Source organism: Calonectris borealis, chromosome 3, assembly GCF_964195595.1.
Source record: "Calonectris borealis chromosome 3, bCalBor7.hap1.2, whole genome shotgun sequence".
NCBI lineage: Eukaryota > Metazoa > Chordata > Aves > Procellariiformes > Procellariidae > Calonectris > Calonectris borealis.
In genome coordinates, this window is record NC_134314.1 from 64,682,984 (window position 1) to 64,710,186 (window position 27,203).

At 39.4% G+C, this 27,203-nt stretch overlaps 1 long non-coding RNA gene across 2 annotated transcripts; it reads left to right on the forward strand.

The window, feature by feature from the left end:
- The first annotated feature begins 10,747 nt into the window (after positions 1–10,747).
- Positions 10,748–18,956, forward strand: LOC142080471 (uncharacterized). 2 transcript variants are annotated; one of them, XR_012672993.1, is made up of 3 exons: positions 10,748–10,866; positions 15,803–15,894; positions 18,261–18,956. It is a non-coding gene; the product is annotated as an uncharacterized LOC142080471 (long non-coding RNA). The 2 variants fall into 2 exon arrangements; XR_012672992.1 differs by lacking the exon at positions 18,261–18,956 and adding an exon at positions 16,458–17,194.
- The last annotated feature ends 8,247 nt before the right edge of the window (positions 18,957–27,203 follow it).

Below are 27,203 nucleotides of genomic sequence, written 5' to 3' on the forward strand. Positions count from 1 at the left end.
AGGCTCATTTTGACTACAGCCTTACTGGTGGTGTGCACAGTCTGCTGCCCTCCATACCATGGAGCGTGGAGCATTGCCATGCGTCCACGTTGCAAGGCTGTGCAGCCCTCTGCGGTCCATAGGCAGCCCGAGATTCGGTTACCTTCATGTGATGCAGAAGGGGCAAACTACGGGCATCCCAATGGCAGGGATGGCATGGCCACTGAGTCAGGGAAACCCTCTATACTCGCCTCTCTTGGAAATCTGCTATCTGCAGGGTTCTCCTGAATCACATTCATTTGCACATGAGACTCAGAACTGCATCTGTAAAATTGGAATATTTCAGGCTGAAAAGAGATATTTGGTATTATTAAGTGTGGCAGGGAGCATCATTAGATGAATAAGAAATGTGGCTTCATTCGTACTGATACTATACTTCGGTCTTTGACTAAAGTCTTTGTTTTCCTCCCCAAAAAATTTGCACTTTAAAGGGGTAATTCTTCATTAAATGATCAAGTCCCTCTTTATCTCTCAATCAGTTCTCACGTACTGCAGACTGAAGAATCCCATAGCATTGCTATCATTCGCATTGCTAATTCATCCTGCAATCACAGGAAATAATGCACTTCAGATGTTCTTTTATTTTGCTTTTCTTGCTTTGTCATCTGGTTATATTTGGTGTATCCTAGAGTCAAATGTAGTCCTGGAGCACAAAGCAGTGACACTAGCAGGGAATGGAAACTTGGCCTAATCTTGCACTATAATATCCTTTTAGTTTAGTTTTGCTTACTTTATCTGATAACCAGGAACTACTTAACAAGATGCTCATTTACTATCTAGTTTGCTTCACATGTTTAAAGTATAAAATTCTATCACTCGCTATTAGAACAAGTGTCCTATCTTCCATGAGCTAATCTTGTATAGCAGATGCACTGTCTTAAATGTATAAATCTACTTGAAAACCAATCTGATAAAATTTTATGCCTGCAAAATGATGATTCACTTATATCAATGTACTTGTCACTCAGACCTTTAAAAAATACATGTAATACCACAGAGTTGGGTGGGTGCTGAAAATATGCAAGACCTTGATAATAGGAAAACATTAGCCACGAAATGTAAAGGAGAAACACCAATTAAAAAAAAACAGTCCAGTCCAAAGTTTCCTAGTCTGTACACCATACGAAAAGGAACATGTAAGCTTTTGGTCTTAGGGTGCTGCAGCAGCTATGTCATGCGTGATGGCAGGATTTCAGTTTAACTGGAGATATCTTACTCATCTTCCCAATTTTCATATCCGCACTGTTTATAAAAACAAACATGGCTTAGGCCTTATGAATCAATATTTTAATACTGGTGTCAAAAGCTTAACTGATGTAGCTGTTCTATTTAGAGAATATACAACCTCCAAAGTATCCATTTCTGAAAAGATTATTTTCTCACTTTCTAAGCTATCTCTGAGGACAGGTTAACTACATAAAATTTTGCTTAATATGCTTAAAATAATAATTGCTTTATGTGATTTTGTGGTGAAGTGCATTGAAGTCCACGTGTTTTTTATGTTTGTATCCGTGCAATGAGTTCCCTGAAAGACACAGCAATGTTGCAGGTAAGCCAAATTCAGTTAGCATTAAAGTCATGTTTTCCCAAATCATGCATGGACACAATAGCAAGAAATGGTTGTTTCTGTCCCTCTGCTATGGATAAAATAATTTCCCACAAGACTTCATACTGAATCAGGTGTACCTTGCACCAATCATTCCTGCAGACAGCCTCTGAAGAGGCTAAAAACAAGTACATCATCTTTGAATGGGGCGGATCCCTCCAGCAACGAAGTCTCTCTCTGCTCTGCACTCATGGAAATCAATAATTAAGTTCATCTTCCTTCTACATCAATAATCTGGGTAGGGTTTTTCACAAACTTCTATAGAAGCAAGGCTTATGGAAAAACAGTTTTCATATATTCCTTCAATCTTCATAAAATTCAGTGGCAAGATACAAGAGAGGGACTCAAATTAGTGCTCCCTCAGATGGAAAAACATCTACAATTGAACTATTACATGTTCTGCGTGTATGCAGAGTTTCACATGAGCCATAGTATGGGCCCGATGATGGTGTCACAGAAATATAGAGACAGCTCTGGTTACTGCTGTGAAGGGTAGTTGGGGGACAACAGATACAGTGCAGAAGAACCCAGGTTTCATCCCTTTGCTGTTTGTGGAACAGCTTGTTTTATTTGGCAGAAACTATTCCTGGAGTCTGAAGTATTTAATAGAAATAGTTACAGTCTCTCCACATTACTGAAGTTGATGGTGGGATATTCGGGAGTTAATGAAATTACTTCTATTCGGTGTTTAATAATTGATACTCAGCAGTATTCAGTGGATGAATTAAGTCAGTATAATTTATTTGGCAAGGCATGTAAAAGTTACTTCAATGAAATTTAATCAGGAATGAATTTAACCCCACAGCAATAAATTTTAGTATCTACTTGCCACTCAGAAACCTTATTCTGGCGAAACATTAGATAGATGCATCAGTGCTTTGCTGGATTTCATAAATTTGAAATCATAATTTACAGCTATGATGCAATGCCAGCACTCTGTATTGGTCACTTAACTTTGTTAAAAGAAAGTTTAGAATGATTGGAAATGTTACAAGCAGGATCAGTAAGAGCGTTATTTCCAATAGAAACAAAAAATATTCCTACTTCATTTTAATTCAGCTGTGCTCATGTGGAAATCCACATTTCATTCTCAATATATGCTACAGCAGAATTCTGCTAATACTCTCCAACTAAAAGATTCTGGTCATCTTTTTATAGAAATTCATTTGGGGCCCGGTCCAAACCTCGTGAAAGTCAATAGAGATAATTGCATTTGCTTTCATGAATTAATTTGACACTAACCAGACCAGCAAAACATATAAAGGAGAGCATTTTGATAGAACAAAACCGCAAAATTGTACATGGAGTTACAGGGGAGGAAATTGTTTTGGAGAGACACCCTACTACTGCTAGAGGAACCATGAGCTCAGCAACAAAAGATAATAATAGGTATAGAAAATTTCTTATTGATGTTATCAGGCAGTGAGAAAATGTCAATGGATATTATCTGTGAAAACACAAGATTGAGTTAAAAAAAAAAAAAAAGTGAAACATCGCAAAGAGGAGGCGAATAACCAAGGCTGCCCCTTTGAGCCTGAGGACGTGGGAGAGGAGCACTGGAACCAGCCCGTCCTGAGCCATTATTTGACCAAGAGGGAGGGCATGAAGTGAGTCCTGCGAAGGCCCAAGAAACTCAGCTGGATCCTATGACTCCTGGTTGTAGGGGCCCGTGGGGGTAGCTTTAGTCAGGGGAAATACCCTTGTGTTGTGCTGCTTGGTAAAGTTTGCGTTTCAGATAATAAACTGTGCCTGAGGGAAGGGCCTTAAAGAGGCTTGGGTGTGGTACCGGATTTTTTTCCCTGGCTGGTGAGGGAGCCTGCCAGTTTACAAAAATATAGGGGTTTAGCAAATACTGTGTGCTTGTATGAGACTTCCTTCACCTTGCAATAAAGACATGATGCTTTCCAGTATTTTAAAGCAGACTTGACACATTATCTTTGAATGCATATCAAGAAAAATGATCAAAAAGAAGAGGAAAAAGAAATTGTTTGTGCTCCATTGATTTTAATTTTTTAAAAAAACTTCTTGTATGTTGAAAGGTAACTATTCCTCAACCAGAAAAAAATGCTTGTCTCAGGTTATAAGCTCTTTGGAAAAAGGATCATCTTTATTTTTTCTGTATTTTTACCCTACTGAGTGCAGCATGGTTCTTTTCCAGGCCTGGTACACCAGAGTAATAGCAGTAAAACATTGGTATCTCAAAGATGGATATAAACACATATATGTTTATGACTGACCAAAAGACTGTCAATGTATTGAAAGTCCAGTTGTAATCTTACAGCAGTTTTGCATTTGTACGAGTTGTATGACTTCTGTAGGCTCCTGAAATAAATTAAAGTTGTTCAAATGAGAATCATTTATTGAACCTGCAGACACCTTTAATGTGGCTGCACATTAAATTTGCAGGATTTAAAACTTCCACTTCATAACCTGAATGCAACCACCATATCTTTTTAAAGAAAATTCTGTTCAGGTATAGACCCAGAGGAACTGATTTTCCTGTCTTTTACATCATGCACGCATTCTGAGAAGAATCCCAAGCTATGTGTGAAATAGTAGAAAACTCTATTACTTACCAATATAAGTAAAGAAGCCTTAATTAGTCACACTGGTTCCAAGCTTCCAAGGCACAAAATGAGCTCTTGAAATCTTTTGAGGATGTTTTTCTGTTGAAAATAACCAGGGGAAAATCAAACAAATGAGAATGGAGGGCAAAAATGAAGCCATGAGAAAGATGTATACATGAAGAAAGGAAAATAATAATTGAGGGAAGTCAAAATGGTTGCATATACTTCCTTCAGTAAGGGCAAACTCTGTAAAACTAGGTCTACGTTCAGTTTTACCCAGATTGCTGGTCTTTTTGCTATCCTGTCTCTCTGAATGGAAGCTAAAGTGATCTCTTACAGTGCTTTATATCAGTAGCAAAAAGTAAAACACAGACAGACTTTCAATATAGTTTAAATGTGATCTCTTTGCATCAGCAACGTTGAGGAGAAAGTTACACTGGTTTAGCTGGTGAATGGATGAACGTGTTGCTTTGATGTAACAAGTTTTACTCCATGAGAATGCTCAAACAAACAATTGGTTCAAGTTATAAGCAATGTGATTATTTATAGTCTGAGCCTAATACAGACCTAACACACTTAACTGTGTGAACAGTAAATACTTTGTGAGAGTAAGAAAGTGAAAAAAGCGCTGTTTGCAAGCACTGCCACATGGTGTACAGCATTTACTGAGAATAATAATGCAACATCTCCTCCAGATCCCCACAGGATGTGTACTCTTGTTATTTCAGGGTCTCTTCCAAGTTTATTTGACATTATTGTAAGATTCACATAAAATTCAATGGATTTTGGTCCTTAGCTTGTCATGTAAAATACTAGCTCAATATAGAGTTTATATTTGGAGAGGTGAAATAAAACCTTCCTATTCCCACACCCTGAATAAGCACTTTCACCCTGTTTAAGATCATTCCAAAAATAACAGGAAGCAGGCAGGTAATAGGTACTATCTGGCCTAACATTATAATTGCAGCCCCAGGGAAGGAGGGAATAATGGATTCTTCTATACCCATTTTCCCCATGACTGAGTCTTCAAGGAAAAGGGACATTTGTAATAATAAAGATTCCAAATCTTTAAATAACCACCTTTTAAAAGACAACTGATTAAATCATTACTTAAAAATCAATCATTTCTACCAGTTCTATGCAGTACATACATAGCTGTTTACTATTTACTCTGTTTCCGTTCTTAACTTGAGGGATAAATGTCTAATGAAAAGCAAAGTACGGAGAGACTTGTATAACCACAGCTCAGTGGATGAATGGAGAAAAGTAAGCGTGTGTTTCAAAATGTAGATCTCAGCTGTCAGAGTGTGCAAATATTAGCCTATAATTACTCTTTATTAGTCTTTCTGCTGGTAGGGGTTAGGGGCTGGGAAAGCATGAGTGGCACGGGAAGCCGGGCTACCGGGCTCGTTCTGGGGAATGCGTTGTCCATCCATCCATCCATCCATCCATCCATCCATCCATCCATCCTCTGTGAGTATAACCAGCTACAGGTACATACTCACATGTTGCAGAGCTCTTATGTTAATGGAGTTTGTGCCTTCAGCTGGTGATTTCCTGCTGTTTGTCAGTGACCTTGGCTTCACCCTTAACAACTGCGGTGAGCCCCAGCTCCATGTTACCTGTTTGTAGTTCAGCAGCCTCTCGTGAACTAAACTTAGCCCAGAAAACCAGGAAGTGAAGCCAGCACCCAGCCTTTCAAGTGGCGAGGTGGTTGGAGGTAGAACAACAATGTTGCCGTGACTCACTGGCAGGAGAGCCAGACGGGATCGGGATCGGAGGAAGAAGCAAGGGTCAGATGCTGGCCTTCAGGTGTCTGTCTGTCTGTGAGAGAGGGGGATAGACGTGGGTGATCTGCAGGCAGCTGTGTAAGACCATGGTGTTAATGGTGCAATCATGACTTATGACAGCCCCTTCTGATAAAGGATTATAACTAAGCCACCATCAATCAAAAAATGTTAGCTATATGCAAGAAACTTTTTTTTCATTGTTTGATTCATAGACGTGAGAATTCACCTAACAATATTTCTCAAAGAGTGTCCCCATTCATTAGTGTAAGTTTGTTCTACTGAACACCGAGTGGTTGGTTATGCAATTTTAGTGTGACGATTCCTGGGGGACTTGTACACCATCAACAATAAGGGCTCTATGCTCATCAAATACATGGCCTGCAGATGATCAGAGAATATGTTTCAGCCCTCACCTCACACTATCTTGCTAAACTTGTCTGGGCTGAGGAAACTTGTTTTTGCTCTTCCCTGTGGGCCTCCCACTGAGAAACAAAACCGAGATGTTTTCAGTATTTCCATTGCTGCTCTCACAACCCACCTGATTCTGAAAAATCAAAACATCTCCCCTCAAAAAATCACAAAATGAAACAGTGATTTCCACAAAAGCAAGAAAACATTTACAGAAAGGTGAATGAAACCTCTGGTCTGTGTGCAAAAGACAAAAAGTAATCTATCAAGAATAATATACGTGTGATTTGTTTAACTAGAAATATTGCACTTCATTATGCTTCATTCAACAGCCAGTGAAGACTGTGAGGCTTTTCCTGGTAACATCAGTAAGAGCTGGAAGACTTTATGTTCATTTATGACCCACACACAGGTTCCTGCTGATTTTCTACTTAGCTCCCACGTTCAGTAATAATGGAACTACCTCAAACCTTGAGGCAGCTATCATCTTCACGCGAATTAAACTTACGTGTATATGGTTTCTCTGCAAGTTTATTGTTCATTTCTGACAAATTTTCTTTTCTGTCTTGTCCAGGAATACTGATCATTTTACAGATTATTATATTCCTCTGTCAGGAAGAGACTAATGTTATCACATAATCTGGCCTGCTACATAAACTATCTGAATCAGTTCTTATTTGAATTGGTGCATGGCTTTTAGATATATTGTTTTATCCTGATCTCATGAGTAAATGCTTCAAAGACAGAAAAAAAGGTCAAGGCCTGCATCCAAAAACCCCTGACCACTCTGTTCTGTCTCCCTTTCTACAACAGGTCTTTTGGGCTACATTTATACTTCTAAGTAAAACAGACTGGAGACTGTGCTTTGGCCCGGAAGACACATGACATGGCTTGAATCCAGGTCCGAAAATCCATACCACCCCATGCTAAACAGATTCATTTTATCCAGACCTCCTTATGGCAAAAGTTCATGTAACATGCTGTCCACTCAGCAACACCCACACATTTTCCAGGGTAGTAGTGCTAGTTGGCAAGGGCCAAAGTTATGCTTGGAAGTGTGCTAAAACTGTAAAAGTATCAGCAACTGCAGAAGGGTGCATGACTGTGAGCTCTGACCCCGTTTTAGTTGCAAGTGTAAGAAAAGCTCAGTGACCTTTATCTAAGCTTGCAGTTATTTGCTTAGGTTTCTCCATCTGCAATTTACTTCTCTGTCATTTATGCAACACTCCCTGTGTACATACGCCCTTCACTCGTCCCTTATATTTGTCTTGACTACTATGTATCTAATAAACTTATCTAGTACACCGTACCACAGTCTGCAGGCCTCAGGATCTCTGAGATGTGTGCTCTTACAGTTTCAACCTGCATCCCAGTTCTGGCGTATTTTGTTTCCTGTTTGTTCCCCCAAGTAAATATGTGATGTGGTAGCTATCCTTAAAAGCAGGCCAACAGCTAGCTGAGCTGATTGTACGTGCTGAGGAAATGGACAGGTCTTGTCCATCCTGACTGTTTTTGGTTGGTTTTACTCCAAATGAAAACAGTGTGTGAGGGAACAGTCACAGTTTTGGTGCATACGATCGTGAGATCATGGTCAATGTAATAACATGACAAAGAAGCATTTTGAGAATTGAAAATCCTGAGCATTTATGGGAAGATGTATGATTCTGAAGGCGACAAACTGGTCACAACTCTGTACAGTTGTCTTCAGAAGCTGTCTTAAAATCAACCTTATTTCTAGACTGGGGAGGGAACAAGATTTACTATGTAGATGACCTTTCAGTATGAATTTGAGTATAGGGTTTATTTTTATGGCATTGAATTTTCTTCACAGGTTCAGGTGGGCAGAGGGGACCATCCATTGTTCCTATTCATGTGGGGGGGATAATAGAAAGTATTTGAAATTTGTATTTAGTCATCCGAGCATCTTTTGGTTTTTGTCAGTATTTCTCATGGTTTGAGGGTCGTTTTGGCAGCACCTTTCTTTCAAAAAGCGTCATATCTTCTAGTAAAATGTAATGATGTGAGAAGACCCAACCCTTCAAGCTGAGATACTTGAACATTGACAGACACCTACTGAAACCATCCTAGTTTTATCTGGCTGTTTGGGGAGGAAGGAGGGAGTTCTTGACTGTTGCTGCCCAATCATAATTCTGTCATGATGGTGGTGAGTTTTCTTCTCAGGTAGGCAGGAGATGTCACTTCCTTCTTCACTCAATATGTCTGAAGGCAGGGAATGAGGTCTTAGGAAAGAAGATGTTCACAGTACTTGAATGAGGGGCAGCTCCAAGCAAAAAGACCTTCTCTGGATACAGCTGCTACTGGGATCTCAAGGTAGGATGGGAATGTGGTACAGAGTTTGAGGCTGTAGTTTTTGGGAAAGAGCTAAGGAGTAGGGGTCATGGCATGTTAGGATATGGCTAGGGCCTCAAATTACCTTAATGGAGGTAATTGACTTCAGTGTTTAAAATGTGTTCTTTTTTGCTAGCTAGTAACTAACTTCTTTAAAGCCAGCTAATTTTTTTTTCAAGGTCTACACTGGACCTCTGACACTCATACAAAGCCAGACATGATTCACGTTACTTTTGAGACTACTTCAAACATAGATGCAGGTGGCATCATGATAGTGTTGGATGTCACCCTCTGCAAGATGTGCCTTTCTCAAAACCACAGTCTGCCTTTGTGGTTGTTGTTTTAGAAGAAGGCCTTCAGCTGGTGTTATCACATGATGACACAAAGTGTGGGAAATGAGACAGTCAACAGGTGCTAAGAGACCTTGAGTACTAGAAGCAAGAAAAAAAAAAGAAAGAAAAGAAAGACTAAAGTTAGGCCAAGGAGATACAAAAGCACCAAAAGTTTTGAAAATTATTTTCAAAGTAAAAAGAACCCAAGCCAAGAGAATTATAGGTCATTCTGGCTAGACAAGAGGAAACACTGTATGAGAACAATATATTTATAGCCCGTATCTTCATGTGGTTATAAGATTTCCCTACTCTATTACATCAGACTTTCTCTCTAGGACTAAGTAGAAAAAACTTTATTTACTGCCCTTTATTTGGAAGGTTTTGCTTGCAGCAGTAAAGCCATGCAACACTTTGTTGTTTTAGTTGTTGCCTTTTCAGTGAAAACTTAATTTCAGGACATGGGTTCCAGGGCAACCATAGGGTCTGGGACAAACTCAGTCCTAGAGTTGTTGAATAGTTAGAGTAGATACTGTAAGTCAAACATCATAAAATTTCTCTTTATTTTTTAGCTTGATTTCCTAAGGAAATGAGGATTTGATTGTGCTATCTGTCCAGAGGTCTATTTCTCTCTTCCTTTGTATGTCTCCTGCTCCGTACCTTCTGACTTCACTGGCCAGTTTCCAGAAATTTCAAAGTGTGGCAAGTATCTCAATGATAATTATGATCCTAAGTGTTTCTTGGAATTCAACTCCTAGGTGGAATACCATCCCACATCAATACTGCAGTACAGCAAAAGGAAGAAGAACTCAGCAGTTACAAAAAATATTTGCCTCATTAGCCAATGAACCTGCACATAGTGGCTGGCCACCAAGCACATCAATATCTCCAGGACAGCCACGATATCAACATCTCCTTCGCACTGGAGATATTGAAGAAATTATTGTTCAGCAGGGGCTATTGTGGTGGAAATGGTTAAGGGACAAAGGATTCAAATCTGTAGGAAGCCAGCAATTCCTTTGCTTATGAGCACCTATTCATTACACACACAAAACCGCTCTGCAATCAGAAATATTCAGCATGCAGTAGGCTATTCAATAAGCATATGCATGAAGTAGTACCCCAAATGCATCTTTAAATGCAATTAAATATGTGTACAAAATAGGTAAGGAATATGTTGATATATTTATGCATCAATTCTAAATATTCAAATGCTTACTTGCATATACAAATACAATGTACAATTACAGCACTTGTAATATAGGCACCCAGAAAATTTGATTATCATTTCAGTTTGATTAACATTATCAATTTTCTCCAGACTACTGACAAAAATCTCAAGTCCAATTAAAAAAGAATAACTGTCCCAGAAGTATTTTAATATATCGTATATATATTTACCAAAGTAAGACTTTCAAAACCAGTACAAGACCAAAACTGAACATAATTATTTGTAAGAATATATGTTTCAAAGCAAAGACTGATAATGAAAGGTATCTTCTGAAACAAAGGCTGAAACAAACTTTCAGTCCAAGACATTGTTTTTTCATTGCTATCACCAGTGGGGCACATGGTCCATCGTGGCTTCCCTGCCAACAATTTTTTTTATGAGTCAGCAGGGGATCAAAAGTCTGTCAAACAGCAGAAAAGAGATAACATATCCGTAGACCACACTGTTTCGTAGGTGCCTCCACAGCTTTACTCTAATGTGCCGGAAGAGGAGAATCAAAATGACTGCTTCCTCAAGTCCAGCCACGTGCCACTCTGTGCAAGCCTTGGTGAGTCGGACAAAAGGGCAAAACTGTCTGCAAATGAGATTAGCGTTAACAAGGGCAGTGGGGAGTCAGCTTGGTCACTGCTGCGGATTAGCCCATGCTCCTGGCCTCTCTACCCAGCAGAGGCACTGTGGTGCCCCAGGAGCTGTTCCCCAAGACGTGCTTATTCCACCCTTGGATTTCACTCCAAGGACGCCAGGAGGGAGAAGTGTGGGGGAAACTACTGGCAAAACTGCATTACAGCTTTAATGTTACTGATTTTAAATAGAACCTCCATAAAGGATCAGGCCCTCTATGTAAAAGACTGTATTTACTGGTGAAGAATATTTATCCCCAGCTCAACAAACCAGCAAGGAATTACTCTAAAATGAAGACATTACCTTAAAAGTAAACAATAATTAATTTGTTTAAAAATATCTACAGCAACTTTAAAAAATGCTTTTTTATATATTTTAATTTCTAAAGAAATGTTCAGAGAAAGTCTGTGGCCCTTTCGTTATATATGTTCACATCTTCCAGATGTGACTGCAGGTATAAGGAATAACATTGATAGATCACATTTATTAGGTACAATTCTGCACTAATAGTTAAAATAATGAAAAATTCCAAAGATAAGCATGTCATGTACAATACAGAAAAGAAGGTTAAAAAGCAAGCCAAATGGAAAATCATCTTTAAAATCAACAGCAAGACTCTTCCCCAGAGACTGAGTACAGTCAAAATAAAAAATTCTACTGAATAATTAACAGGTGTTATTGAAAATGGGGTGGAGTGGTTTTAGGCTTATATCCTGAAGGAAGTAGCATGGTACCACACTAAATCATGCATTACAGGAAAATGAAATTCTACCCACCTAGCTGCTGTTGAACGTCTAAGAACTGCCATTGCACAGGTGGTTAATAAGGCAGGAGCTAAGAAGGAAGTCTGGAGCACAACTGCATCCTTCTACTTAAAAGAGTTTTAGCATTGCTCCAGCAGACAGCTGAAATCATCCTGGCAATGTTATAGGCAGTAATGTCAAATAATATTGCTGCTACACTCTACATGAGAATCCAGATCCAAAGCTCAGCGAAGTCAAATGTGAGTGGGCTTCAGTGGGCATTGGGTTAGGTCCAGGTTGCGTGAGGCAGGGAAGCTGGACTCAGGCCTGGGAAGGAAAGACGCCCATACAACCCATCCTATAGCAACCAGCAGCAGAGTGCTTCTTGGGTACCTACACATAGATTTCTCTCTCAAAACACTGTAATCCAAAGGTGAATTCAGCTCTCTTTGGCTATTCAAAGCTTGTAATAGCTGAACTGAAAGGGTACAGAACATAGCATTGCACAATTAGCTAGTCTGATAGACTGAAATGAACATGCTCATAGTATAGACTGCTGTAGAAGGCTAAATACAAAGTAATATCCTGAATAACTGAAAATAAAAAAAGAAATACCAGAAGGTATTCTTTGAGAAAAATACCTGCTTGACATATGAAAACTCTGACCACAGTATGAGTCACTGCAAGTGACTTCTGATGATTCACTGCCATTTTTTAAAACTCTGATAGCAATCTCTAGTTGTTTCCAAAAACTTTTTTTTTTTTTGCAAACAAATGGCTTGGGCAGCTTTTCATGTCAAAAGCCTGCAATTTAGTTTTCTTCTTTTTAGCCTCTAAACAGCTGTATTAGTGGGCTGTAATAGGTTAAGATTGTTTACATTTCCTGCTCCTCGTTTCTTGGAAGGCCATTTCTTGTGTGGAGCATCAAGATCTTGACTGCTCCATCTCAGACTGTAAATTACTTGTAATTCCGGTGGTGGTGGTCATCTCCCAGGAACTGGACCCAGGGAACAGAGCTCATGCTAGTAGACCACTGGAATGCCACCAGATTATGTCTCTTGGTTACTAACACGGCCTGTGAGTAGTGACTCGTGCCTCACTTATGCAGGAATGTTTAGTCACTTGCTTACAGCAGTATCATTGCTCAGATAAAAATAGCTCAGTGGATGTTCTGTCAGGTATGAGAACGTTCCTCCCAGTCAAGCATGAATCCCTTTCCAAATGACACAATATAAACTGAAAAAAAAAAAGTTTTTCCATGGCAGAGACAGTGTGGGTTGTTTGAATCTAGCTAAATCAAAGTAATTTCACACATTCAGCAGTGCCCATGTGGACAGAGTTTAGCAGTGAAAGACTCGGCTCTATAATTACTAATTCTCTTGATAGTTCCCACAGTCTTCTGACCTAACTCTTTTCTTTCCTTACTTGATCTGCATTTAGGCATGGTAAGAAAATGTCCCAGCAGTCTCAAGGTATCCAGACAAATTTTGCAGGCAACACTTTTGAAAATTGACATTATACAGTTTTGGAATAGCTTTGAATAGTTTTGGAAAGTCATTCAATTTAATCTGCTTTGCAGATAAATTATTTGAATAAAATAAATGATACACTTCCTAGTTTAGACCGCAGGAAGAATTTCTTCGGTCTGTTCATTCTGCATCTTATTACACATAGGTAATATGAAAATTTTGGATGGGAAACACCAATAGTCAGATAATTCTTCCAGTAATTCTGCTCTGAATTTTTATTCTACTCCAAGGCATACATCAGTGATTGCAATCACATGGAAAAAAAAAGCTGGTCTTGGGTTATTTCTTGCTCATATCATTGCTGACCGTGTGAACACTCCTAGCCCATTTCAGTGCAATATTGAAGAGGCTAACTACTAAGTAAACCATTCTGAGCCTGGTTTGAGCTAATCTGTTTGACTTTGTAAAGGAATGTTTATATATTTAGTTACCAAGTCTCAGCTGGGAATCACAGCTAAGAGTAAATTTTTCCTAAGTTGTTTGTTAGAAAAATATGGCAGAAATACAATCAGCTCATAGAAGGCAAGAGTAGACTGTAAAAATATTCATATTGGGTCAGACCTAAGACTGATCTAGCTCAGTATTTAACATCTGCATTGGCCACTAGCAAAAATGCTAAGAGGAGGGTATAAGGAACAAGGCCAAGTACCGAGTGATGCTGGTATGTATCAGTCAATAATCAGCAGTTTAGGGTCTCTCAATCTGAAATCTCCTGATGGACCCATCCTATGCTGATTTGACTGACACATGGGAAAAATATTCTCCTTCTCTTAAGCCTGCCATCTGGTCATTTTATAGAGTGGCTCAAGTCCTTATATTGTAAGAAATAGAAGACAAGAAAAGCTTTTACTAAATGTAAAACCAGTTTATTGTGTCATATTTAATGTATTAGGCATTATTGTGTACTTACAAATCAATATAATTGTGCAAGTCCTTACTGAATTTTCCATTTGTTTTTAATGCACGTGGACCTGGCAGTTTATGCCATTTCGGTTACAGTATGGAGATCAACGCTTTTCTGATTCCTATGGGGACATCTGTTCATTAGCACGCAGGGTGGCCAATATTGCTTTAGGTAAAGATCAGCTAGTTCCTCTGTTCTACACACTTGGGAAGAATAGCGTTGCTTATAAAATGTAACAAATGTTTCCTGGACTCTAGCCAATATATTTTTGATCCTTTCTTGATCTTCATTTTCACTAATCCTTTTCTTTTTGTATTCTTGCCTTTTGTTGACATGCCAAAATTCTGTCAGTCTTGTTTCCTCTTTCAAAAAACGTATTTTTGTTAAGTTGAATTAAGCATTCTACCCTGTTGCCAAGAGCAAATTAAGTTCCCCCCCCACTGAAATCAAATTTCGTAAAGTGTCCGGGCAATTAGCTCTAATATGTGGTTGCTATAACTCTTAATTTTCCCCTTTCAAGGGTTTTCTTTTTTCTCTGTCTTTGTTTCTGAACAGAAGACGTGAGATTCCTTCTCTTCCCTCTGGTTGTAGCCTTTTAGTTCCCCAGCATCCAGCAACCATCCACTGATACTTAGCCAAACCTCACTTTTAATCTATAACCCAAAGGTATTTAAAGTAACAAATTGTTCATTCTTCAACCAGAAAGCTGAGCTGGTGGACCAGCCTGCTGGAACTGGAACAAAACTTGAAGAACAGACTTCTGAAGAGCTCTCCCAAGCACCACATTTAAGCACATCATATGCACACCGAGAGATTTCCCATGACGACTGAAAACTGGCACAGCTCACCCACATAACTCAACAACAGAAGTCTTTCACATCAGAAGTTATCTTCTGTGCATTTGTTGTCAGGGATTTGATTCCAACAGGTTCAAGGAGGACAAAATATGAGCGCATAATTATTCCAAGTAGATGGGAAAGGAAAGGCCCCATTTCAGAAAGATCACGACAAAATCCTGCCTGGTGTTGTATGGTGGAATGGCCCAGCTCTAGCTTAGCCTTCTAGCAACACTTTAGCATTCTCACATCTACATCAGCCTACTGTAGGCTTTCTTCTCTGGGCTGCCTTCAGCGAAGAGGTTTTCCTTATCCCCTTCCCCAAACCCTTTGTATTGACGCACAGGCAGGATGCATAAGACAAGGAATAAGACTTCTCTCTGCTAGCCATACCAAGCACTCTGTGATGAGGAAGGATGTAATCAGAGCCAAGGAAGCAGTTGTTTCAGTTCCAATAAAAAGTCATCTTCTATCAAAAAAAAAATCCTGGATGGTTTCCCAATGTCAACTAGATTAGGATCAGCTAATTTGTTCATAAGGAATTTGACAGTTTGAACATTATTCAGTCAGCCACCGTCCCTCTCTTTCCTTTATTTCCCCATTTATTTTGGCAGACTTAAATAGTGCACATGATAAAGCTGTGTTATAGTAACAGCCATCGTGCTATTTTAAACATAACACTAGAAGTTGGAGAAAAGCTTCTTGGCCTCCAAAGGATATCTATACATATATCTACAAATTGACCAGCCACACTGCAAACGCTCTAATGAACCAACAACTGATTTTAACACATGAAACCTGCAATTACATAAAAAACTCTGTCATTTAAAAAAATTACTTCTATCCACAGATGCATGCAGAAGTGTTTTCCTTCCTCCCATACTTCCCATTGCTGATTGCCAATCCCTGTCAATGTACTACTCCTTTAAGCCCAAGATGTGGGTAAGTTTTGCTGTTCCTCTCCTCCCCCTTTTTATTCCTACTCACCCCTGCAACACTCCTCAGTCTACCTCTTCCCTAGTTTAATTTTCTGTCAACCCTGTAAGTCATTCAGAAGGGAGGTGCAGTTGCGAGTCAGGTGTCTAGCCCTCATTGACATTCACTGGGGACTAGGCACTAACTGCCCTTCAGTGTTTTGAAAACTCCCTTATGAATAGTAACATGCTGATAACTTAGTCTCTATTTCAATTTAATGTGGCCACAACAGCATCCAGAAATTCATAGCTAGTCTTCGACCTGGCTTGTATGATACCCATCTATTGCAGCCAATTCTCCTGCTCCTTCAGGCCACTTAAAATAATCTGCATGTGGCCAAGGGCAAGAAGCTCAGTATGTATCTCCAGAGAACAGGCAGAGGGATCCTGGGGAGGATGTGGTGAGAGGTGGGAGGTGAAGCATCTTTTCCTTCAGCTGTCCCACCACTGCCCTGTGGAATGGGTGGGAAAGGGCTTGGAGCTAGGTCATGAGGCAGCCTGCGTCTGAACCTCCTCTCCTTTTTACTCTAGGCATCCTGGAGTACTTAGCAATTCAAACCCCAGCACAGACTCATATCGCGTGATCTCACCATAGCAGCCACATGTGACCTGCTCCAGATTTCATGCAGTACAGTAACGACATTAGCCACCTTTCTTTATTGTAATCAATACCAGAACTGCAGTGCCTATACTCATAATACCTCTAAGAAAAGGCTGGGATGCTTGGAGGCAAGTCTGATAGCTTGTGAACTCCCACAAAGCCTGAAGTTTCACAGTAACGCTCTGCTCCCCAATTTCGTCCTCCTCCCCTATTTCATGAGCCACCCCCTACTCCTCTCTCTTTATCTTTTCATTTTCCATCTGGCAGACCTGATTCATGCTCTATTCTATCCCACATGCTTCACCTTCTTAATCTTCCTTGATCCTCACCCCTGATAACACTGACTTCTTTATTATTATTGTTATCAAAAGGATGAATTAAAATTAATGCAAGACTTGTAGTTCAGCTGCATTGTTGAAGTGATAAGTCAAGCCAGTCAAAACAGCAAATGAAACATGCTCAAAGGCATATCACGGCAGCTTTTAAAAGAAAACACAGCCTCTTTAGAAAAGCCTAGGCTTCTAAACAGAAGAGAGAAGGTGCGTGATCGTACAAGGGACAATAAGTATTCACAGAAGCTATTTGTGAAGTACATAGGATACTTTTCAAACATTTTAGGTCAGTTACATGATCAAGCACAACCCATCTCATGATACAGCTATGGTATTCGTATGTCAAGTCTACAATATAATCTTCTATTAAAAAAAAAAACAAACATTTTTTTATATTGTAATCTTAGCACTATTTTCCTAATAACACCAGTCACTATTTTTTCTATAATTTCCTTATATTAAAAGACAAAGGCTAAAAATAGAAGTATTTTATCCAACATCTTTGGATAAAATAGTTCATAGTGCCATATAATATGCAGCTACTGGTTTTCAATTTTGAGTGAGATGAAGAGGTCACTTTCTTTTGAACAATGATTGCAGTCTGTTTCCCATTCGCTTTAATTCTCATTGCTTTTGAAACTTTATTTTGCAAGTTAAGTAGTACTTAAACTTGTATTTCCTGGCCTTCAGGTTAGGATTTCCACTGCTACAGCAAGCACCCTTGAAAGGCATATTATTTTATAAGTATTATTTCCAAGCATGATCAAGTGGGGAAAAATCAGAAAACCTTGGATTGAAAACAGATTTAAATTATCATGAGGCATAAAAGGCAAGAAAAAAAGTAGCTATAAATGTATTAGAAAGAAGAGGAAAATGATGTATAGATCCATTGCATAGTGTAGGAAGAAAGCAAGCATGGCTTCACACGCACACAAACACAAAAGATAAATTGCAGTCAGCCACTTGGAAGAAAATATATTTTAACAAGGACAGAAGAGTACCAGACAGAGCACAGAAAAAGCAGGTTAAAGAACGTATTTACATAAGTGAGAGCTAGATGAAAATTACTCTAGACAAAACTAGCAAACTTGGAAGTAGCCAAACTAGCTGATTGTGGAACTAACCAGGATACTGTCCCAAATATTGGTGATTGCCTGTGGGAACCTGGGGAGGACAAAGGAGGCTCCAGAAAATGAGAAAGGGCAGAAGCCTTTTAAAGAGGGAGAAAGGAAGGTGTGAAGATGCCAAGCATCATAAACTAATCAGTCTATGAAAATCCTGGAACGTATTACTGAACAATCCATGTCAAGTGCCTTAAAGATAATAAAGTGATAAGAACAGGCAAGAAGGGTGTGTTGAGAACAGCTCACTTCAAACCAAACTAATTTATTTCTTTGATAGGTAATAGACATAGCACAGAAGGAAGAAGCAGAAGATAGGCTATATTTCAACTGCTGTAAAGCTTTGTCATTGCCCACATGGCGTTCTCAGGGGGAAGCAGAATCTTGATATAGTCACCATCAGGTAGATAAGGTTGGCTGAAAGAATTGGTTTCAAATCTACTTATCAGTGATTCCCCACCAAACAAAGTAAGTATCTCAAGTGGATGTGATTCTGCCATGAGTCTTCTGAATCCAATTATATTTAATGTTTCCATAACAACTTGCACAGTACAATCAAAATCATAGTTTAAAAACTTGTGGGCAGCCACAAATACTTTGGTGAAAAGGATCACAGTTCGCACTAATCTTTTTAAATGGGAAGAAAGGTCAAAATTTAATGCGCTGAAAATCAAAGAAGAAACCTGCACAATGCTATACAGCAGCAGAATGCCACAAACACAAAAGGAGGAATGATCTGGGCAGTGCGGCAGACCAACAATTGGAGCGCTTCACAAACTGGATGAGAGACAACAATATCACATGGCTAGGAAAAAAAGCAAATATTGGTTTGTCCTGTGCTGGGGAGATTTCTGATGGTGCCCTCCCTATCTGTGCTGATACTATGGGCGCCCAAAAGTATCCTAGTCACATCCATATTGCATACTAGATGTATTCTGCTTCTCAACCCTCTTGCAAACCCTGGAAGCCATCCTGGTTCTCCTGTTAAAAAAGAGGTTGAAGGATGTTGCTTGTGCTGGGGAGTTTTGAAGAGGCGTATTGTATTGTGAAGTTGATAAATGGATCCATGGATCTTACTCAAAGACCACTTCAGTTAATACAAGTAATAATGGTATGCAGATGGGTGATGAAGTCTTTTGGACAGATTCTGGAAGACTCTACTCAATTCTCTAGCAGAGTGACTGAAGTATTTCAAGAACAGGTTGGACAATAATCTGACAATTACACTTGTTTTTACTTCAGTGGCGATAGTCTTTTGGGGATGGCTCCACAATTCCATCATTAATTTACACTCAGGTGATTTAAAAGCAGTAGTCCAGATGCTCAGTGAGGGAAAACTGGCTATAGCTCCAGTTGGAAAAAGTAAGTTTGCCTGATCTATAAGAGGTCATGGATCTAGCCCCAACTGTTCAAATGTTAATATGTCAGTCTGTATTATGTGAATGAATTGGTGCTATTTTATTTGGAGTATTTTGAGTTTTATAGCAGTCTCTTAAAAAAGAAAAATATATATACATTTCTGGTTTACATGGCATCTTTTATTGAAAAGAAGATCTATTAATCAATAGAGTTGGGTTTGCTTTTGTTTTTACTGAACATTGGTACATATCACATACTTAGGCCTTGATATCATAGGCTAACAACCACTGAAGTCAAGCTTAGGGGCAGGATTTCCTTTAGTCATACCTTGAATCATACTTATACTTTTTGTTAAGTTCAGAGTCAAATCACCTTTAGTTCTCCATCTATTTATTTTACTATCACAGAGAAAAGACTAGGCTTATTCACAGGCACCAAGGCACAAAAAGGTTTGATCAAACATAGCGAACTAAAATGACAAGCACAAAGTTTCTGTATCAAAGACTCAAAAGCCTGCTCAGGCAAAACACCACCCGTACATCTTAGCTGAGTACAAGAGTTTCCCAAACAGCAAGATACTGGCCTTAAGTACAAGGGCAGATCAGCTGAATCTTAAAAATTAGTCTCATGCTATTTGGCCCAAAGCCTGGACAACTGAACAAAGTAAGGGAGCTTAGATTAACTTCCAGATTAGCTGGCTGAGTGTTGTGAGGACTCTGCCTCTGTGATATCACTTCAGAAAATGTCATTTATTTTTCATAGCAACCACAGCCTGTACGTGCAAGAACAGGATAAAGGGGAGGAAAAAGAAAGCAATATTTACAGTTGATCTTTTTTTCACTTAGCTCTCACACACAGAAGTGATTCATTTTTACCAATAGGGAAAGTAAGGGCATCCCTTTCATGAGTCAGATTCTTTTTTTCTTGTGGATTTCTCTGTTTTCAATGTTTTGTTTCTTGATTTTGCTTTTAATTCCCTGTGAGAGAGATAAGCATAGCAGTAAAAAGGTGACCACCAAATGTGCTTTCTCCTCATCCTATCTTCCATAGTATTTTTGAACTAAGTTGCAATTCAGGACTTCTTGTTGCTAATAACAGTCTGAAGTGAGCCGTTTCAGGTCAGTCTTAAACTTAAGTGCCTAAAGTTATGGAAGCTAACAAATACGCATCTTTTCCATCTTTGGTCAAGAGACACAAAACCTCATCAAAGCAGGCCGTATTTCATAGACAGATAGACGAGTAGATTGAGGACTTACCTTTAGTCCTTATAGTTTGAAGATCTTGATGAGCTTTTCTGAAAAAAAAAAAAAAAACCTCAACAAATTTTATACATACAAACTTAAGTTTCACAATTTAGACCTGATGTAACTCATCTGGGCCTCCCAAATCACACCAGAAATTAATCAGCCATACAGAGATAAGGCTGAAAGGGCTCAAAAGTATTCACTGACTTTGCATGCCTCTGTTTACGGTTGTCTGGCTTTAAACACTTACCAGCAGGTGTCTAAATTAGGCTATCTAAAAAAAGAAGAACCCAAAATGTGGGGGACTTTTTAGAAAAGATTTCCCCAAGTGACTTGTTCAAGGATTTTGAGGGAGCCAGTGCTCAATTCAGAAGAGGCAACCAAGGGCCTGATCCAAAACTGACTGAAGGACACAGTCGGCTTGTACGACTCTCACGTCTCTGGAAGTGGCAATCACAATGTACACCAGATTGTGTAGTATAATGCATATGTTACAGGGGTCTGAGGCAGAGAGGTGGTCATTTTCATATTGAAACTATATATTGCTTTTCTACGCATCTGGCTAGATACTTCTTCTCTAAAAAGGAGAAGGAAAAAAAAAGTAAGTGAAGGCTGATTTTAATCCAGTTCATTCATGATCTATGTTACAATCCTGAAACCAAGGAAAAAACAACCTTTAATTTTTCTCAGCTAGTCAAGGAGTGCCTGAGGAACCTACTATAATAATTTTGACTGGTATTTAGAAAGTGTACCTAGCTTTTTTGAAGTTTCTTGGACTTTCTGGAGATAAAAACAAATCTGGAAAATCAGTGTCACTTGGACACCAGCCATTCCAGTATTCTGATGCCAGACTTCTACCTCAGTTTTCATCTCCCTCAAAGACTTATTGCGTAAGATTTAAAAACTCAAAACATCTTAACCTTTTTTTATATTTACAGCTCTGTTAAAATCCTTAGTTCCCCCTCACTGGCTAACAGGGCTTAAAAACTCCAGTTGTCTTCCTCAAGATTTTATCAAAGATTAATTAACATGGCTTGAAATGCATCCCTTTTCTTAATAAAAGAAAGGCTGTGTTTATTTTTTTTAAAGTTACCAGCAGAAGAGTAAGGATATGAAAATAAAAGATTTTAACAATATAGACAAAAAGACGGTTTTGGAGAAGTTAGACTGCCAGTGACAGAGTGCAAACAGAGGTGAGAAAGGAGGTCAAATGTACTTCAGTTAAATAAACCTGTGAGAAAGTAGGTGTGGAGAAGATTTCACTTAAGAAAAACCAGGGAAATGTAAAAGTCCACCAGACACTGAAAACAGATTGTTGAGCTCCCATCCTTCCCCAGCCATCTTGTTGGAAAAAACAGGACAGTATTTGCCTGCCTTTTAGTAAAGGAAATCGGGGCAGATTAACAGGTTTTCTGACTCTTTTTACAAAGGTTTAAGTAGAGGAAGAAAATTCCAAGATCTTGGTTATTAAATGTATTTAACTAAGCACAGAATTTGGCCTAACATTTATCTTTGTAAGAGAGATTTTTTTTCTCCTTTTCATGAAATCTTTACTCAAGCAAGATAATACCTGACTTACAGAGTGAAATCCAGTAACTACGCATAGGACGGGTAAAAGAGCACTGACATCCTCGTTCCTGGGTGGGGACCTGAGCTGCAGAGCAGTTGAAGGTTAGAATCATAGAATCATTAAGGTTGGAAAAGACCTCTAAGATCATCGAGTCCAACCATCAACTCAACACCACCATGCCCACTAAACCATGTCCCTCATCTACATGTCTTTTAAATACTTCCAGGGATGGTGACTCAACCACTTCCCTGGGCAGCCTGTTCCAAGGCCTGACCACTTTCAGTAAAGAAATTTCTCCTAATGTCCAATCTAAACCTCCCTTGGCGCAACTTGAGGACATTTCCTCTCATCCTATTGCTAGTTACTTGGGAGAAGAGACCAACACCCACCTCGCTACAACCTCCTTTCAGGTAGTTGTAGAGCGCGATAAGGTCTCCCCTCAGCCTCCTCTTCTCCAGGCTAAACAACCCCACTTCCCTCAGCCGCTCCTCATAAGGCTTGTGCTCCAGGCCCTTCACCAGCTTCGTTGCCCTCCTCTGGACACGCTCCAGCACCTCCATGTCCTTCTTGTCGTGAGGGGCCCAGAACTGAACACAGGGTTCGAGGTGCGGCCTCACCAGTGCCGAGTACAGGGGCACGATCACCTCCCTGCTCCTGCTGGCCACACTGTTTCTGATACAAGGTTAGGTACAAAAGGGACGCAGCTGAGCATCTCCGCACTTAATTCCCACTCTGTGTCTGCATTAGCAAGTAGAGCAGCTCAGCAGGTGTGGATTCGCTGCATGACACGTCTGATGTTGAGGCTCCCAGCTTACTTCCACCTGAGAGAACATCCAGCCTGTGCGCTCCCCGGCCGCTCTGCAGCGCAGACTGGAGCAGAGCAAGTGGGGGGATTCACTTCAAAGGCGCGACCATAATCTACAGCGAAGACACTGACTGTCCCCTCGCCTGGGACCCAGCCCGGTGGGCTGGCAGCAGGTGAGCCTGCCAGCCAGGCCCCATCCCCGGCGGGAGGTAGGTGGAGAAGCGCCAAGGCTTTTCGGCCAGGCAAGCTCAGGCACGAGCCAGGCGCTGAGCTGTTCAGTCATGTCCACGCTGAAGCATTTCTTACACGGGCAGAGAGAAACAAAAGCTCAGGGGCCTGATGAATTTCAGGCCACGACCAGCAGCGGTTTCAGGACCGTGTTTTTTAAAGTATTATTTTGCTACCTAAGTAACATTTGGGGGACCTGCGTAGCGCTTGAAGTAATTTGCCTGAGGCCACCACAGCCATTTGTGGCAGAACAGGGAAACTCACCTTCATCCCCAGAGGCCCTGGCTAACACCGTAACCGCACCAGCGTCCTTCCTCTTTTCTCCTTCCTGCTGGCTGGGCAGAATCGGCTTAAATTCACATAACAGGAACATAGTTTGATCACAGAGATCAAGTATGGTCACAGCAGCATGAAACGAGAGATGGCTGTGGAGGTGCATGGGGAAAGGAGGTGGTGAGGTAAAAGGAAAAGCTAAGAAAGATATGTATTTATTCAAAAGAAAACAAAGTTCTTCGCTATCATCCTATTTCACTCAATGGAAAAATTTCCACCGACTTCAGCAAGACAACTGGCGGACAAGCCACACGCACGACTGAAGAAAGTGGGCCACCGATGTGCAACTTAGAACTGTCACCCCCTGTGAGACTCTGAGATGCCAACACTTTGTTTCATCCCAGATCAGCAGGAAAATTTAAATATTAGATTTATTTTTTCAGATTGAAATATGCTGTGAATACCTGTTTTGATTGTCACAACATTTATTCTAGGCCCTGAGGTTTTGCCTAATGCTACGATAGGAAAAGCTAAAATATTAAGTACAGAATGCCCTGTATATTTAGTACATCAATATATAGAATATGAAAATTGAAATGATAGACCATTCTGGTAATTTCTTGCAAAATCTTTACAAAAATCAGTGCATTTGCATGAAAATATTTTAATTTAATTGAACAAGCATTTCAAGATTTCCACCCAACTTTCTGTTCATTACTTTTTACAGGCTGTACTTGCATGAACAGGAATTTTAATTTCAAAACATAAAGCTTGAATTTGCAAAACTCAGGCAAGTTACCATGCTCAAAATCTTGCTCCTCCTCATGCAGGAGCCTTGCTAATTAGTTTTAATGAAACTGTGATAGCACCTATTACCTTTCACAAGCTTTGGATCAGGCCTTTGGTGAAAAATCTTTAATTATATCTTTCATCACAGTAAAAATCTAAAGAGATGGAAATTAATCAAAAATAATTAATAGATTTTTTTTCTCAAGGCTTGTTCTAGCTTGTTTAGTTCACTTTAGTCAAATAAATCATTTGTAATACTTTATTAACTGGGTGTAAAAACAGTGAAAAACAATAATAACGAAAAATAAATTAAAATTAATGGAATATTTTTCTCTGTATTTATAATAAGCTCTTCAACGATTCACATTTTCTAATTACAGTGCCAGAGGAATATGCTGTATGTTTTCATTGCATGTGCACAAGTAGCAATGCATATGTGAATTGCTACCAAATATTATGATGTATACATTTTCTTGTGGTATGTTTGCAAAATTAATACAAGATCTCATTGAATTATTCATCTCCTATTCTGTCCCTTATACTAACAAATCATGAAAAAATAGACAGTATCTATCTCACCAAAATATATGGAGTAAGATGTGGCCCTGGTTTTTTCCAACTACCTAGGGTTTTTTATCAGTCTCCCAGAGTCCGAGCTCCTACAGGAGGGGAAAAATGTCTCAACTCTAGTCGCAGGCAGTTGGGTGAGTGCACAGGGAAGACAACTAGTGTTGGTTTTATGGCTGTAGTATTAGGATGGGAATGAGTGGAGTAAGAGGAATGAAAACAAGGGACGAGAAGAATGTCTAATCTCATATGCACCCCGTGAAAACTGAGAAGAAAATGGGCTGATTATCAGCTTAATGCCAGGTAAGAAGAAATTGCATTTCCAAATTTGGGGCAAAGAGTCAAAATGTTGAGATTTGCTGTATAAAACAAATTCCAAAAGGTTTCTGGGGAAACATCAAAAGAACTGTATCAAAACACTACGTATTGGAATGTTTCTGCTTCATGATGTCAGTTTGGCAATGCAAACTGTTATTCTTCTTTCTGATGTTAAACAGAATACAGACATCATATTAGCACTAATGTAAAGGTTTTAAAAAATAAAAATATGAATGAAATAAAAATGAAATGGCACGAGAAAACTAAAATAACACATAGAAGCTGATATTGCCAGTAAGATTCAAAATATTTTAAAAATTAAGTATCTTGTAAAATATTTGTATTTTGACAGCAGAATGGCATTTTCTGATAAAAAAATTCCAATATTTTGAAGGACTCTGATGATTAAGATTATAAGGAAGTGATACATTAGGGTCATGCTTGTCCTTTCATTTTTTTGGGTCATTTTGGGTTTTGGACAATAAAATGTGCAACTGGAGATATTAGTATCTTAGTTCTTTTTGTATAATGGAGAAAGGATATGATAGAACACGGTTTTAAAGGTATTTTTCCCTATGAATCATCTTTATTCTAAAATAATATAAAACAAATGTCCATCCCACTTACATTCAGCACTTTCCTACTAAAATGCAACACTGTGTAACATGGTTCTTACTTTAAGAGTAAAGCAAGCTTTCTTGAGAAGTGTGGGAGAAAGTATTCGGAGGAAGACCAAGCCACGGCAAACAGCTTAAGCTGGACCCTGCTCTGCTAAATCTTTCCTTACGTAGGGCTGCTGGCATCTCTCCAGATCCCCACTGCCAGTGATGCTGTGTGAGCTGATACTGCTTCATCCATGTGCCGAAACCTGCAGGGTCTTAATTCCTGTTGCCTCGCTGTGGCTTGAAAAGCAGAAGAAAAGCACACCGGGGAAGAAGTTGCTTACAATCATTCTGCTACATTTCATGAGATTAAATGAGGGGATTTCCCATCAAGGTGAAGGAGAAAGCACACCTGTAAAGACTGAACATCAGCAATAATTTGGCATAGCCTCCTTCCTGCTCTGAAATTTGCTGGAACTTTTTTCACTTTTTTTTAAACTCTCTTTTGTGTTACAGCTGAAAAACAATATACAATTTTAAAACTGCGAAGCTGTACTTTCCCACCTGCTCACGTCTTAACATGACTGGACTATTTTTGGTTTAGAAAAACTGAAAAACCGCTTTTATGCCTCTCTACTTCTTTACCTTCCAGTCTTGCTCTGTGATTTATTTTCCCTCACTCTGTCTTTCTCTCCCATGTGTCATTGTGTTGAGGCTCTTTAAAAACTGCCACACCCTCCATACTTCACCACTGGGACAGCCTGGGCTTTTCTCATGTTTGGATCACTCGCTTGGATGTCACTCTGCTGATAGAAGCCTGGAGTGCAGAAGGGAGATAAAACCCATTTCTCCTATATGAAATAACGGTTGGACAAGAGTTGACCAAAATACGTTCTGAAAGGGCCTGATCTAATATCCCCTGCAATCAATGGAAGGCCTTTAACTGACTTCAGCAGGTCTCAGATAAGGACCCACATTAATATTATTACCATTATCATTTGTAACGGAGGCTCTGAGCATTGCTGTACAGTATGTTTTGTCATAAGAAACAATTATGAGATGGTATGTTTCTCTCTGCTGTTTTAAAAGAACATTTATTTCATGCAAATTTTTGCTTGCTTTGTTCTCTTTGCTGCTTTTATATATCAGATGTTGCCTTGTTAGTGGTCCTCCATGTGTTTTGACATCTCTCAAGCCTCAACAGAAAGATAAGAATATTAAAAATCAACAAGGAAGTTTTTCTCACAAATAGTTTAGGCATTTGCGGTGATTAAGTGTTAAAGAAAAAAGACTTCGGAATAATTCAGATGAAAGAAGTCCCACCTTATTTAATCAGGTCTCACTTGTATGGGTGACACTGATACCATTATCCTTCATGTTGCTTTGTGTTCCAGGAAGAAACAGACCTAAATATCTGATATAAAAACCCAAGCTGAACTTTCTCAGGCCGGAGATGTTGAAGGCTTAA